The sequence below is a fragment of the Arabidopsis lyrata genome, assembly GCF_000004255.2.
Source record: "Arabidopsis lyrata subsp. lyrata unplaced genomic scaffold ARALYscaffold_6, whole genome shotgun sequence".
Classification (NCBI taxonomy): domain Eukaryota; kingdom Viridiplantae; phylum Streptophyta; class Magnoliopsida; order Brassicales; family Brassicaceae; genus Arabidopsis; species Arabidopsis lyrata.
In genome coordinates this window covers 12,375,840-12,392,946 of record NW_003302550.1, presented here as the reverse complement: position 1 = coordinate 12,392,946, position 17,107 = coordinate 12,375,840, and positions in this window count along the sequence as shown.

The following is a 17,107-nucleotide window of genomic DNA, read 5'->3' as shown; positions in this document are numbered from 1 at the left end:
TCAAGGATTTCTAGCAAGCAATCCTTTTTGGCAATAAATGCTAATTTGATTAAGCCGAATAAGGAAAGTTTCTTTCTATTGGATTTCTCTTTGCTTCTTTTTGATATTTCGACCAAAGATGTTTTCTAAGCTTCTTCTTCATTTGGAGGATTTGAAATACCTAATTTGAACGATCCAAGTTGGATGAATGATTCGCTTTCTTTGTTTATCTCGTCAGGAAGTAGTTTAGAAAGTCCTTCAGCAAGTCGTTCAAGAAGTTGTTCAGCAAGTCCATAAAAAAGTACATCAGGAAATGTGATGTCCGCATCACTCGGTCTTCTTATCCATCTCCAAGATGTGGAAATCGGTAGAGACTATGCAATCTCCTACGACTAGTTGCAAGTCGCAAACTAATCCATCGAGAGTCTTTTGGGATGAGTCTCGAAAGACTAAGCTAAGATTGGATGGAGATAAATCTCACAATCCAAGCTTCTTTGCAACACATCTTGACATCACATTAACATTAGCACCAGAATCACAAAGAGAGTTAACGAATTTGATGCCTGTAATGGAGCTTGAGCAGACAAAACGTCCTGGATCTTCGACTTTGATAAGTCTCCGTAACGGATAGCGTTTGGGCTTGTCCTCGACAATGACTCGTGTCATACGAATCATGTCTTCATGAGAATCAAAGAGCGGCACCAACGACTCGGCTTCACGGTTGTGGAGGGCTGGTACGGCTGAGATAGCATTGCAATATCCTTTAGGATTTTCTTCGGCTCTTCCTGGAAGTACACTGGCTTGTCGCTTAATGGCCTCGGAGGTTTGAGCGACTTGAGTTTCAAGTTTCTTCACATGTGTGGAAAGACTTTCGAACTTTCCATTCAATTCACCATATACGTTCTCAATCTTCACGTTGATATCTCGGAAGGTCGTATGATGAGATGCTAGAAGTTTTTGCATCATCATCTCGAGCTTACTTCCTTGAGAAGGCGCGGCTTGGATCGGTCCGGCTTAGAAAAGCACCTTATTGTTGTTGTTGAAAGGAGCTCTCGGCTGGAAGTTATTACCACCGTAGTTGGCGTTTTGAAAGTGGTTTTAAAATGGCTTTGGTTGCGGATAGCTTTGATCATGAGGATTCTCCACATTCGGGTTTCTGTAAGAAAGGTTAGAAGTATTTCAAAAGTTGTTGTTGAAGTTGTTGTTGTATCCTCGGTTTTGGTAGAATCCTTGGGCACCAACATAGTTTATTTCCTCCTCTTGGTTGAATGTATCATCAAACTCTTGGAAAGCCTCTGCGTTTCCATTACCAATCGTCTCACATGCGTTGACGGCACGGTTTTGGTTCCTTAGAAGTTGATTCATCATTCCCTTCAGCTCGACAATTTGCTTTGCGTCGGAGTCATTAGAACGGGTTGTTCTATCAAAATCAGTGGAAGCATTACTGTTGCTTGTGGCGAGATTCTCTATCAGGTCATGTCCTTCTTCAACAGTTTTGGTAGTGAAATTTCCTTTGCTCGCCGTGTCTAGCGAAAGTTGAAACTTGGAATGTAATTCTCTATAGAAAGTACTTAAGAGGTTACCTTCTAGGAAGCCATGGTGAGGACAATAGTGTTCGTAGTCCTTGAATCGTTTCATTGCTTCGTGAAATGATTCAACAGGTCCTTGTTGGCATCCTTGCAGCTTGTTTCTTAGAGAATTGGACCGTGACTTTGTGTAGAATTGATTGAGAAAGGTTGACTTGCATCCTTCCCAATTGTTAATCGATCCAGGAGGTAAAGACTTTAACCATCTATGAGCCTTGTCGGCTAATGAGAAAGGAAAAAGTTTACACTTCAAATAATCGTCGGGTACTCAACGGGATTGTGTTGTACTGCATATTTCTTCGAAAAGATTGATATGATCCATCGGGTGCTCCGTGTTTAAACCATGGAATTGGTTTTGCTTCACAAGACCAATGATTTGAGGTTTGATCTCATAGTCACGTCTTGGAGGGTTAGGTACTCGTATGGCAACTCGATCTTGTGGGTATTGATTTGGTGCATCATAGTCGGCTATCGTACGTTGTGGAGCGGCTCGTCTCAAAGGAGGAACATAGGCGGCATATCTTGCGGCAATATTAAGAAGATGTTGGGCATTGATGACATTAGCAGGCTGTGGAAGATTAATGTTGAGGTTGTCTTCCACGCCTTGAGGATTAGCTTCCGGAGGAGCTTGTTGATCATGTTCTCGGCCATCTTGCGGGTCGAGTCTTTCTTCGGGCGGTTCGTAGATGGGATCGCCATCTTCATCGTGTAAGAATTCTCTGGATTTTACGTTCTAGTCTTCCTATATCTTGGTATGGCGGGACACTTGAGTTTTGACTCCTTGTCATGCACTGCAGATACCAAAAATAGAAACTAAAAGGAAAACGAAGTTATCAAAGAAAAGTAAAAGTGAGAATTTAAACGTTAAACTCAAAGTATCTTAGAGGAAATCTCTTATCGAATTCAATGGTAGCTTGAATCACTCCCCGGCAACGGCGCCAAAAAGCTTGATGTGTGTGCATTTCTGCTTCAATCTTTTACCTGAAAGACCACACGTTAAACTGCAAGTGCACAGTAATCAGAGTAGTATTTTAGGGTCGATCCCACAGAGAGTGTAGCTACGGGATATTGAATTCAAATAAGAAGATCTAGCTAAGACAAAACTAAACTTTGGGGGTTTGGTTTTGGGTTTCCTAATGACTAATGCAATGGAAGTAAATGAATGCGATAAATTAAAGCTAAGTAAACTAATGAAAGCTAAGTGAAATATTCGGAGGTAAACTATGAGACTAAGACGTTGGGCGTTCTAGGGTTTCTCCGGGGATCATGGTTCTCGACTAACTAGGGTTTAGATCTCTAGGGTTTCTGTGTATTCGTTCTAGTTCATAACTACGAAAGGCGAATGAACGAGTTATCCTAGGTTATAGAATAAGCCACAAAATCTCCCTATACTCTGTTACTCAACTTACGCAGGAAACGACGCATAGTTCGACGCATTAGGGTTGGATTCGCTAAGTACTCTAAGTTCTGTTACTCAACTTACGCAGGCAACAACACGAAGGATTGGTAACACTATGTTCGAGATTAGGTTTACCCGGTTAGAGCTCCTAACCTCTTGGATCAGCGTTTGGTGATCAATCCAAACACATGCATTAAGTAAAAGATGTCCCAAAAGAATCTAAGTATGAACGAAATAAACGGATCTATAAACCTAATATGATTTGAACCATGAATCCCCTTTGAATCACCCCATAAAACCCAACAAAGAAAACTACTCGTTCATGATGCTAATAAACGACATGGAGATGAAGTAGAAAAGCATAATAAACGAATATAATAAACAAAGAGGGTTCAAAGAAGACTTCTCTAGTGTCACAGAAGATACCTGTCTCCCCAAAAGTCTTGAAAGAAAGAGTAGAAGAGAAAACAATGAAGAACAAAGGAGAGCGCTTCAAAGGACGACTTCTTTGGTTGCAAGAGCTTCGACGAGGTGGAGCTAGGAGAGCTGAGAGTCTCGTCGATGGAGGCTGCGAGATTTAGGTTTAGGAGGCGGTGAGGTAGCTGTGAAGAGGCCGTAGGGTTTCTTCAACTTGTCTCGGTATTTATAGGCTTCGATTAGGTCAAGGGGTAAAACCGTCATTTCCTACGAATTAGGTTAAGTGAGGCCAAGCTTCTGGACAGGGACCGACTAGGTTCCGGACTGGGCGCGAGGCTGTCCGGACGGTCCAGGACATGTCTTCACACCTCGGGGCATAACTTCCGATTGGCTTAATGAAATGCTTTGATTCCACTTCTAAGCGAATCTTCACTCTTCTAGTTTTCCATAGCCACCGAGATCTCTTGATTTGATAATAGGGAAGACCTCGAACGGACGCCATACTTCTGAGGTACAGAAACTTTCTTGAAACGGGATTTGATCGACTTTTACTCCTTTTTGCTTGAAAACACATTATTCATCCTTGGAGCATAAATACTTGAAAACATCCTTGAAATCTCCAATATCTCTTGTTTTCTCCATGAAAAACCTAAATAAAACATAGTAAAAGTGGGCTAAAATACGATGTTATCACTAATACAAGTGGAATTACTCGAAAGGACCTCCATTCGGAGCGACTATGATGGTTTTGGCCTGTTCCCGAGGAAAGTTGCGTCGATTAAAGACTACGGAGAGGATAATCGGAAAACCTTGAGAGAAGAACAGAACGCAATCTCTTTCTCCAACATCTCTCTGCTTCTTTTTTAAACAACGATGGAAATTAGTTAGCTTAATTCTAGTTCTCGGATATATAGGTGGTATGATGTATATCACATTTTATTACATACGCAAATAATTAAACTGTGACACAGTATGAAGCTTTAAAGTATGATAATATAAATGATTTTTACTGTCTTTTGACTCTTTTTTATTATGAGTATATGCTATAACTGACCACATATTGGTTATTTATTTGCAAAAATGACAGATTACAATTATAGTAAATAAGTTGGTTTATTTTATCGCAGTTTCTTTTAAAATAATATTATTCTTGCCATCTTTTTTTTTCACAGATTATATAATTTATTTGATAAGATAATATCATACTATGTATAAAAATCACATCAAAAATTATTTCTTATTTATGGTTTTACTGCATTTTTTTTTTGGCAAATTATGATTCTACATATGGTCATCTAGCTAAATGACCCGGTAAATCATACATATAAAAGAAGGGTTTCACTCTCTCCTTATTGGTCCACTTGGCAATTTATTTTCAAAAATATAATATTTATTTTCAATTAAACTTAAAATATAACACATTTAGTCATATACATTAATTCATACTTTAAATTTAAATTAACACTTTACTACTAAATTGTAACTGAAATTACATAATTGTGAATTGACTATTTTTTTCTCTATTCATTGTCATTTAAACACACTATAATTATAATTGTAACTCCTATAATCTAATTATTTTAGAAATGTAACTTCCATCACTTTTTTCCTATAAATAACTATTCTCACATCTTCCTCCACCATGTCTAAAATCCTAAATATTTTTTTTGTTTTCTTTATGTTCTTGCATGAGTTGAAAATTCAATTAAGATATCATTGTAAGAGTTTTTTTTTGTCAACAATCGTTGTAAGAGTTTGATTATATATTTTGTTTAATATATCTTACATTCTTTTCAATTTTATTTCTTCTTTGTTTTTATGTACTTTTTCCTTCCTTCTTTATATTTATAATATTTTTAATATAAAATTACATATGTATAATATAATTTTGATGGCTATTGATATATCACGAATTTTATTGATTTTAGCCGTGATATATGTATTGTTTTTAGAGTCTTTTTGTTGTTTCTAGTGTCTTTTTGAGTCTTTTCAGGTATTTACACGTTTGGGACAAATTTGGAGAAAAGGAATCATTCTGGAGCTAAACCGGAGATTTAGAGCTGAAGAAACGATTTTGGTGTCAGACCAAGGCATGAGTGTCGACCGACACCCTTTGGTGTCGCTCGACACCACTCAAGGCCCAACAAAAGTCTCGACGATTTGGAATTTTTAAAGCCCGAAGAATCAACCCAGAAGACTTCCTTATTTGCAACTTTAGTCCCTGCACGTTTTTGGAGACTTTATAAATAGTTTTTAGGGTTTTTCTATTTCATTATCTCTGAGATCTCACATCTCTTAAGCTTTATTTTACTCTGTTCTTGAGAGCTTGAACCCTTTGGGAGATAATTGGAGAGAGCTCATCCAGAGAAGATCTTTCTAAACTCAACTCTTTTATTGAATCTCTTTATGCAATTCTATTCAATCATGTTGTTTGTTTCAATCTCCATGTCTGAGTAGTTTGCTTGTTAGGTTTAGAGATTCTCATTAGGGATTTAGATGAATTAGTAGATTGATAACCTGTTAGGATAATATCTTTAGAGTTCTTCATCTTTGATTGTTCTTAATGCTAATTCTAGAGTAATTAACTAGAATTTGATCATAGGATAATAGGTAGATTCGAGAGGTCATCTATTACTGGAACTATCTTAGGTGGGCAGAAATTACTAGATTCATTCGAGAGGTGGTTTAGGAATATCTATGAACAAATCAAACCTGTTATTAATGCTAGTCTAATTCTAAGAGTTTACATTCGAGAGGTGGAACTTCCTGATATTAGGTTTAGTTAGTCAATTCATACGAGAGGTGGTTGGCTATAAATTAGTGATTTGAGTTCTAGAACGGTTAGTTAATAATCCTAATTAATTTGCTAGATCTATTATTTATTTATTTCTTGAGAAATCCCTAAGCCTGACGTTTTCCTCATATGATTTAAAATCCAAATTTATTGCTTTGCTTTTATTTAATATTCATATTTTCTGTTTAGCTTAATTCAAAACCTATTAGTCTATTGTGTGAACACGAGAGCTTTGTAGATTTCGACCCTAAAGTACTGCAATTGATCTCTTATTTGAGAGAGTAGTCTTAGGTCTTAATTTGACTCACATCAGCTATGATAAAATTACCTTATTGATGCAGATTCAAAAATATTATTTCGGACCATCGCACAATAAGGGAATCAAGCTAATGGATGTCTGAGTATTTATTACATATTTCTGTATATTTATTTTATTTTTAAAAGTATGCAATGTTTTAACGAAATAATTTTTTGTAATACAATTATCAAATTAATTTTCCTTAACTCTTTCTTACCTCCAAAAAATTGTAATACATATTTTTAGTATACTCATCATTATATTTAGTTTTTTTGATTCAACATATAATTATATAAAGATCATTAAAAAATTTATTTAATTCAAATTTTGTAGTGTAAGAATTTTTTTAGATATAGCCTATGTTGCATGGAAACTCCATCCGTGGTGCGTTTCCCGTTTCGGAAACGTTTCGGAATCGGAAACTCTTGGAAACGCATGGAAACGTCATGGAAACGCGTTTCCCTAAAAAGTCAATTTGGAAACGCGATGGAAACGTACGTTTCCATTTTGGAAACACATCGGAAACTTAATTTTTTCTTTTGAAATATAAAAGTTAAATAATTTTAAAAATATAAGTATATATTAGATATTTTTGTTTTTAAAAACTTAATTAGTATGAGGAATATGGAACACTTAGTTTATTATTTGTGATCACGATATAGTCTTAGTTTTTGATTTTGAGTGTTGTTATCATTATTTTTATTAATGATTTATGTTATTTAAAATATATTTTTACTACTGTTTTATGTTTAGTGTTTCATAAAAATAAATAAATATATATATATATATATATACACGTTTCCAAAACGTTTCCATTTTGTAATTTTTTTTTAAATCCGTTTCCACGTTTCCAGACGTTTCGCTTCCGCGTTTCCGTTTCCGTTTCCATGCAACCTAGGATATAGCAATATAGAATTTTTCTAGCAATATAACTTAAATTAAGGTGAATATAAAAAGAGATTAAACAATGAAAGTAATCTTTGGGATTTTTTTAAAGCTTTTGATAGCACTTCATATGATTTTATAGGAAATGTATTTAATTTGTTATTTACAAAATAATTTGGAAAATGTTAATCCTATAATTTTTTTTAATGTAACTCCTATAATTTGTTTTAAAATTGTAACTTTTCTCACTTCTCATACTATAAATACTCATTTTCTTATTCTCTTATCCTCTTCCATTATATCTCAAATCTTTTTTTTTTTAAAAAATTGTTTTGTTTTTTGTTGTTGTTGTTGTATGGATTAGAAAAGTCAATTTAAATATTATTGGAGAAACTTAGTTCTAAATTTAATTTTATAGACTATATAATATATATTAGGCCTGGGCACAAATATGGATCCACATAGAACCGAACCGAACCGAACCGAAATTGATGGGTATGGTTTGGTTCTGGTTCTAATAAAAATATCGATTGGATCTTGAATTTCAGATCCATGGGTATTGGTTCGGTTCGGGTAAGAACCGAGATCCAAATGGGTATCCGAAAAATATAATCCATTTACCTATATCTATATATCCCAAAGCCCAAATCCATACAAACCTAAACCTAAACCCAAACCCAACAACCCACTATATATACTTCATAAACCTAAAGAGAAACCTTGTAATATCTGAGATTGAAGATCAAGACAAGTTTGAGAAAGGTAATATCTCTTGTCAATTTTCTTGAATACTTGTAAATCTGTGTAGTCTAAGTGTCTTAATTATTGTATGTTTTGATGTTTAGAGTTTGAGTTTAGCTGCGAAGGGAATTAAACTGACTCACGTTTTGTTAAGGAGATGGTGATGGACTCTAGTATCTATTCAGGTCATTTTTTCCCTTTCTCTAGTTCTATTCTCTGTGATTCAAATTTCATTTCATTGTATTAAAAGTCTTTTTGTACATTTTATTTCAGGTTTTGTGGTGTTTTTTTTTATATAATCTTTGGAGAGAAAAAGAAGCAGAAGATTGTAATTTGAAACAGATTTAAACTTCGGGTTATTTTGGTGTCTTAAAAACTTGTATTTTTCGGTATCTTTGAAACTTTGGGTGTCTTTTGACATAACACTTTCCAAGTTTCGAATATTTTTTGGATTTGTAATGGTATGCTTACTAATATGTGATTGCATAGTTACCTAATTGCATTTGAATATTGTATTATGATTGTTTTGTTTTCTCGGTTCCAAAAATACCCGAAATAATTTGGTTCCAAAATTTATTACCCGAACCGAACCGAACCGTAGAGGAACCGAACCGGAACCGAACCGATTTTGATTTGGTTCCAATATGGTTCCTAAATTTCAAAACCAAAATACTAAGAACCAAATGGTTCGGTTCTAGAACTGAACCATTTACCCAAACGCCCAGGCCTAATATATATGTTACATCAATTTTTTTGTTTTTTTTTTTAAAGATGCATCTTCATTGTGTATTTTAGATTAACATCTTTATAAGTAATCATTTCTCTCATCTTCTTCTACTATATATATATTTTTCCTTCTAAATTCATTGATATCAAATCAAGATTACAAAATCAGTATACAGAAACTTTTGAAAACAAATTATTGCATAAGCAGGTATATGCGCCATATAGTGAGAAAGATGCACAAAAAAGAAGTGAATTTGACGATACTTTCCGCAGATTAGCCTTACTCGCTACCGGATTATTAAATCCGTTATTTTCCTTCTCTATATTCGATCTCGCTCTTATGCGAATTGTATGCGTGGATAACTTCTCTTGCCTTGATCTCCAAATTGCACACTGCATGTATAAACCTAATGCTTCCATCATAAGTTCTGAAACTATGACTATCGGATACCAACACTTCTGTAACCGAGTCTTTTTCTGGTGAATTGACTTTGACATCTTCTTCTTTGAAGTAAACCTTTGATATTGTTTCTGTTTACTGATTATGGTTTTCTCCTTCATTCCAAAATGCACTCTCTGCCACAATTGTTGCCTTAGATATTTTTCCTTGATCGGAAATAGACACACACAAGCCCATATCTCCATCCTATGAAACGATTTTGGTTTTTCCAAGATACATAATCTTGGAGCCATTCCTATGGGTCCAAAACCAAAAGCATCCTCCAAATAATTTGCACCGGATTCATGAGTTCCCATCAAACACACATCATACGTTTGATTAGAAACAATTCTGTAATCCAAATCTGCTTCATAAGACCCATTAAGGAATAATTCCAATCCACTCTCAAACGGTGAAGGCGTCGTCGATCTACTTCACCACCACCATTGGTCTTAACTACAATAGCGATCCTCATTGCACATAACCAGAAGATTGTGATTCTATCCAGGGCCGGTCCTAATGTGTGGGAGGCCTAAAGCAAATCACTGAACATGTGGCCTTATCTTAAAAACAATTTTAATGTATATTTTTACTTATAAATTTTCTGAAAATAAAATGTAAAACTTACTAGATTTTTAATTTTATAGTGCAAAACTAAATAAATCTTACTTAAAAAATAAAGTTTGGATTAAATATATATACTTCTGATATGAAATTGTTTAGTTTTCAAATTACATGTAGTTCCGCTTTGATTATTATTTCATTTTAAATGTTGAAAAAAATGAGAGATGATAGACTTTAGTGAGAATTGAAAATATATAAACTAAAAAGGAAATATTAATTGGGAAAATTGGAAATAAAGGATATCTACTTCAAAATTTGTCCATATATACCTTTTTTGTGAGATTGTCATTTTGGACGATTTTACCCCTACACCATAATTTAAATGTTTTTTTAAAAAAATAATCATAAAAACAGGTAGATATAAAAGAGTAGAGGTGATTTGAAGTGGAATTTTTTAGATTTGGTTTTTAAAAAGTTGATTTTTTGATAGATAAAGTTTCATCTAATTTTGGTAGAGCACGTTTTCTAGAGTTCTGCGAAACTCAGAATGTGTATTCTGCCTTTTTGTACATGTTCTACATATTTCAGACTAGATTTCTGTTCTGAAAATTTTAGAAATCCGAAAATCATATATCTAAAATATTTAGAACATGCATTCTACATTTTCCTCTATGTTCTAAATATTTTAGAATAGCTGTTCTAATAATTTCTACATCTTCTGCCATCGTTAGAAATTGTAATCTTCGTTTAGAATGTAAATTCTACGATATTGCAGATTTCGATTTCTGTAAGTTTTAGAATGCTCTAAATATAGAAAGTAAATCTTAAAAAAAGAAAACAAAATATTTTTTTAGATTACGATTTAAATGGATATTTATTGTTTAGATTACGATCTACAAGATCTACAAGGAAAGTTTTATTGTAAGTATAGGATAACGATTGCCTCTTTAGGTCCAACATTTATATATAAATCAAACTTCATGGCCATTCTAATAGTTGAGTCTTTATGACTGATATCATGTGATTTTGAATGTTTCAAGTCTTATTTATCTTAAAGTCTAGCATTTTCATAGCATTAGTTTAGGATTGCATTTGCATAGAGTTCATACATATTAATTGTTGGAGTGAGAACCATGAAAAAGAGAGCTTGTAGAGGAGATTTGGTACTTAAAAGAACAAGCAATGACCAAAAGAAAAATGAAGGGGAAAGCAAGAGATATGGTTATTCATGATCAATTTGAAGTATTTAAAAGATCACACCATATGAAGAATTTACCCTGCGATTTAGCTTCGGAGCCCTTGATGAAAGTCATAGGGAATTCAATTAGCTTTCCAACGGTGTTGCTTTCAGGTCAAACGGAGTATCATAGCAAAAGTTATGACTGATCAAATGAACACATATACATCTAGAAATACCTCCGACAACCACCTACGGCCAAGACACCACCGAAGGATCAAGTCGCCAAACAAGGACAGAATGCTCTTCGGGAAGAGAGTTTCGACCACAACACAATCGGATAAACTACACGGTCTAAAGCTTTGGTCAAATTATATCATCATTATTATCAAATATCAAGAGATAGTTTTTTAATTGTAAGCACTAAGTATGATAACGATTGCCTCTATAGGTCTAACATTTATATGATATAGGCAAACTTCCTTGTAGAGATGCCATAAAATTTTTATTTTTTAATAAAATTTGAGAGAAAATGAGGGTAAATTGGGGTTTTTAATTTTAAAAAACCTATTTGACCAATCTACAAAAATAAGGTATATATGGACAAAAATTGTAGTAGATATCCTTTATATCTAATTTTCCCTTATTAATTTAGGGCTTGATTGGTTCTCCCACTAGGAACCGTCTAGCGGTTGCTAGCGGTCGGTTGCGGTTGTTAGCGGTTGGTACCAATCATAGAAATCGCTCTATACCGTTTCGAACCGCTCCAAATCGCTGGATTTCAAAAGCTCCTTTTCGCAAGCGTTTGCGGTTGCGGACGGTAGCGGTTGGATTAAAAAAAAACGTTTACTTATAATTATTAGAATATATATTAATCCTATACTTATAATCTTGTATTAAAATTTCTTTATTTTTGAATAATTATTTAGTACTTTATTTATGGTTTTAATTATTAAGCATGTTCAATTTTTTTAATATTATCATAATAATATATTGGTGTTTTTATTTTTATTTTTTAATAATATTTCTTATCTATTTTAGTCATTTTTTTATTTAACTGCTACCGCACCTGCTGGTTTACCAGTCATAAAACTCTCGCAAACGCATTCATTTTCAAACGCTAAACCAGTTGTTCAAAACGCTTAGTAACGCTTGAAGCTGCAACCGCCCGCTTTCGCAAACTCCCGCAACCGCTGCGTTTAAACCAGTCAGACCCTTAGAAGATATGGAATAAGTAAAAATGGAAAGCATATGAATGATCTGAAGTCGTGAGACATCTTTCTTATTAAGAGAAACATAACACAAATGTCAATATATAACAGATTTACTTTTGGATATTGTGGCCTCAAAATTTAGTATTTTAAATGTGGCCTAAAGCATGATGCTTTGTCTGCCTTATGGCAAGGCCGGCCCTGATTCTATCCCATTGTTTCGAGAAGGCGTAAGAAATATCCAAGGCGGCTTAGGGAATCGAATTTTATCCAAAAGGGATAATTTCCACCAATCGCCAGAGATTTCACTCAATGGACAAACACCGGCATATTTGATCCAAAGGAAATGGAAAACATATTCCGGACAAACGCTCTTCGGGATGAAGAGAAAGCAGATGCGAGGATCGCATGAATAGACATCTCTCAACAGAAAAATGGTATGTAGGAGAAACAAAGGTGCCAGTATCGAAGCCGGAACTAGAATTGGGATCACCGGAGTCAAGACATGTATCACCACCGTTGCTAAGAGGCAAAGGGCATGATTTTGAGTTTCCCGATTTGCCATTATTAGAAACGAAATCTATACATAAGTGAATAATAAATAACTAAAAGAGGATGGATAAACCGACCGACGCCAGAGAAGCCGACGCCGGCCTGAAAATATGGAGATCGGAGACGGTTTTTGTGAAACGGTGTCTTTGGGGATAACGCTTCGAGAGAAAAAGTCACGTTACGATATTTATGTGTCTATTTTTATGTTGTTATATGGGTTGATAATCAAGAATTTGATTCTAAATTTAATTTAGAAAGTATTATATATATATATATATAAAATATATCTCTTAAATTTTATTTATTTTCGTATATTTCTAAAGCCATACTAGATTATACTTATTTCTTCTTTAATTTTCATATTTTAAATTTAAATTCACATATGTAAAACTTTCAAGTTTATTGGTGATAGAGAGTTAAATATACTAATTCCAATCATGGCACAACAAGATAATGAAGTTGAAAAGATCCATTTTTATTATCTACTTTAGATGTTTGATTATTTTTTAACATATTCATGTAATTTTTTTAATTATGCAATATTTAATAAAATAAATTATTGTTATACATTTATCAAATATATTTTTCTTACCTCTTTTTATCACGAATAAATTTTGTAATTCATTTTTAATATATGTATCATTATATTTAGTTTTTGTGATCCAATAGATAATTATATAAAGATCGATATAATGTTTATTTTATAAATTGAGGTTTAAGGGTTTTAAGAAAACAAAAAGAACTTCGTTAAAAAAATTTGGTCCTTAAGATTAAAAAATAAAATCATATGTGTCAAGAAAATTTAATATATATTTAGTTAGAATGAAACCTAGCACTCATACTTAAATGGAGTGAAATATAGAAAAATAACTATAATTAAAACAAAATTAATTTTATTAAATCCTTTAAAGATGAAACCATTAGTATGAAATCTAGCATTAGAATTTCAATTGATGAGTGAAATTACAAAAAAGAAAAAGATAAAAAAAAAAAAGAAGAAAGATAGAAGTTATCATTGAGATCTTTTAAAAATAATATTTAGAATGAAATTCATATGATTTTTTTATTAAATATAGAAAAAATAACTATAATTAAAAAAAAATTCATTTTATTAAATCGTATAAAGATGAAACTATTAGTATGAAATCTAGCATTAGAACTTCAATTGATGAGTGAAATTACAAAAAAAAAGATTAAAAAAAAAAAGAAAAAAGATAGAAGTTATCATTGAGATCTTTTAAAAATAATATTTAGAATGAAATTCATATGATTTTTATAAGAAAAACAAATTTAGTTTCTCACTTATAAAATAATATGAATTTGAACTATTATGTGGGAGTTTATATCAACAAATAAATTAATTATATGTGTGTTTATATCAACAATTTATTTTGTAAAAGTAATATTTAACATATGTTTATTAATATTTACATACGTAAATAATAGTAAAGTAAAAACTACTAAAATATGAAAAAATGCAAAATATCAGATCTTAAGAGCATTTTAAATTTCTTCCAATCATACTTATTTTGAAACAAATTTATTTATAAAAAATAAATCACGCCGCGTAACGCGGGCTTTCATCTAGTGACCCTAAAAGTTAACATGTTGGAAGGACACCCTGATAAAATTAAATATCCTAACTATTGGCTTAGAATATGCCAAATCATTTATGTGAAAACTAAAAAGTCCAGGACTCATATTAAATATATATTTTTTTGAACCATATCATTCACATGAAAGAGAGAACTGAAAAAATGAAAAGAGAATGAAATTATTTGCTTGGAGAATGTGCCAAATCATTTACATGAAAACTGAAAACTCACGAGACGAATCATTTACAAGAAAAAAAGAAAACTGACAAATGAAAAAGACGACGAAAATTATTGGCTTGGCAAAATATGCCAAATCATTTACATGAAAACTGAAAGTACCAAGAGACAAAAGATCATATCACTTAGATGTATTCGGCTTGTTTGAGATTTAAGTCAACTAGATAATTTGTTTGCTTTTACTTTAAAAAAGTCTTCTGCCACTTCGGTCACATGCACAGCTCAATTGTGACTCGTCGTCAATAAGCCAGTTTTCAAACATAGAACAAACAAGTAAAAGAAAAAGAGGACAATATATGTCTTGTAAAAGGAAACAACAATCAAAGATGCATAATCATGTTCAACGAAGAGAAACCATTTTGATCCAGACATCTCTTTAGTTCACATTTAGCTAAATACACCTAAATAAAAAGATGACACTCCAACTTCCCCTTGAACTTTTTTCTTGTTCAACACCATTATTGTACAAGACCAAACTCTTATCTCGTTAAATTTATGGTTACTACATAAATCTTCTCAGTTCTCACATACTCATGATCTTCACTTACTTACTCTAATTTCTCTTTCAAGGATCATGAGATCGTACCTCCCGCAAGTTATGTCTGCGTCTTTCATTACCATATCAGAGAGTTACATCACAAAGAGCCTGCTCCTCATATTGATATATATCAACGAAGCTGTTATGGATTTGTTGAGCATCGACAAGTTTACTTTGGCCATGTTGTTAAAACTCGACTTATACCAATAGCTCTAACCACTACGGAGATCGTAGATTGTTACCAAGTCCAAAGAAGAGAAAGTTGATTACCAAACAGTATGTAATCACATCTTTCATGCGACTTGCATCTCAAGTTACTTGTTGCTTAGTCCTCAATCTACTGTTTCCTTCTTCGATTTGTCTCCTGTCGACATCCGAATTCTCCTCTTCTAGACGTATTTACTACATAGAATAAACATGTCGACAAGTTATTATGTGGCAAGAGCATCATGTTCTGCTTGTTTGCTTTAAATTTTTGTCTTGTTAATTGGATTCTGGTGATACATTTGTTAGCTAGAATGAAAGAGTTTCATGTTCTGCTTAGAAAATTGTAATGTATATACAACAAGAAATATAGAAAATTAGTTTTAGACATAAAGATCAAATTTGTAAGGATTAATGAATATTATTATTATGAAAAAGAAAATTATTTATTTTATATCTTATTATATAAAGTATGGTTTTCAAAGTTAATAACTCATAGGATCGTGCCACGTGTCAGATTTATCGATCTCAGATTTTGACACGTGTTAAATAATTTTTTTTTATTTATTAAAAAAATAAGGAAACTATATGTACATGTCAAATTTATTAACGTGTAAAACCAAAAAAAATTTTTTTAGAAAAAAACTTATAAGGAAATTATACGTATATATCTTATATAAAACAATTCTAAAAATCTAAAGAATATAAATATAAGGAAACTAGATGTATCTTATGAAAGAAAAATATAAATTTAAGAAAAAAAATTATAAGGCAACTATACATATATATATCTTATAAAAAAAAATTTTAAAAAGTAAAGAAGATAATTATAAGGAAACTATATGTATCTTATTAAATAAAAATAGAAATTAAAAAATTATTTACTAATTCTAAAAGAAAAATTTATTTTATCCTTAAAATTAAAAAAGATTTATGAAATTATACAATCTTATTGTATAATATGATAATTAAAGAAATTCTATAATCAATTATTAATCTTAGAAGAAAAAGTATTCTAAATATTCACCTCTATAGATAAACAAATAGATAGATAGACAAATTAATAATATATGGCGGTGGAGGCAAATTAAGAATTATGAACGGCGATGGACATAAAATAGAGTTGTTGTCGAAGAAGTTCCACCTGGTGTCGGAGGAGATAAAGAAGGTGAAAAAATAAGAGCAGTTGGGGAAAGAGGGAAAGATGCGGTAACGGTGGTTCAAACTTGGTGGTGGTGGCGGTAAATATTGATGAATGTGGTGGGTAGGAATTAGCGAGATTCAGTATTGATGGTGATGATGATTGTGGTAGTTGTGAGATTCAATTGTGGTGGTGGCCTGGTGGGTCGGAGTAGTGAGACTCGGTGGTGATCCCCGACGAATGAGAGAAATAGTGATATGGAAAAAGAAAAAAAAATATGGTGGTGAAGAAATCCAACGAGAGGGGGAGAAAAAAAAGAAAGAGAAGATCGAGGAAAAATAAGAGAAATCTAATGAGAAAAAAGAGAGATTTGAGACTTCGTGCCGGCGAGAGGAAAGAAAAAATAGACAATGAAGAACTCATGAGTACTATGAGCCACAAATTGACAAAAACCCTATAGCAAATAGATATTGTTTAGTTAATATTATTTTCTTAATTCTTTTTTAGTCTTAGGTTATTTAGTGTATATTCCCTAATTTATTATGAATTTGTCTTTTTCTTTTGAGGATTTCTCATATTATCAAGTAAAGTTACATGATGTGGAAATAAACTGTCTCATATTGT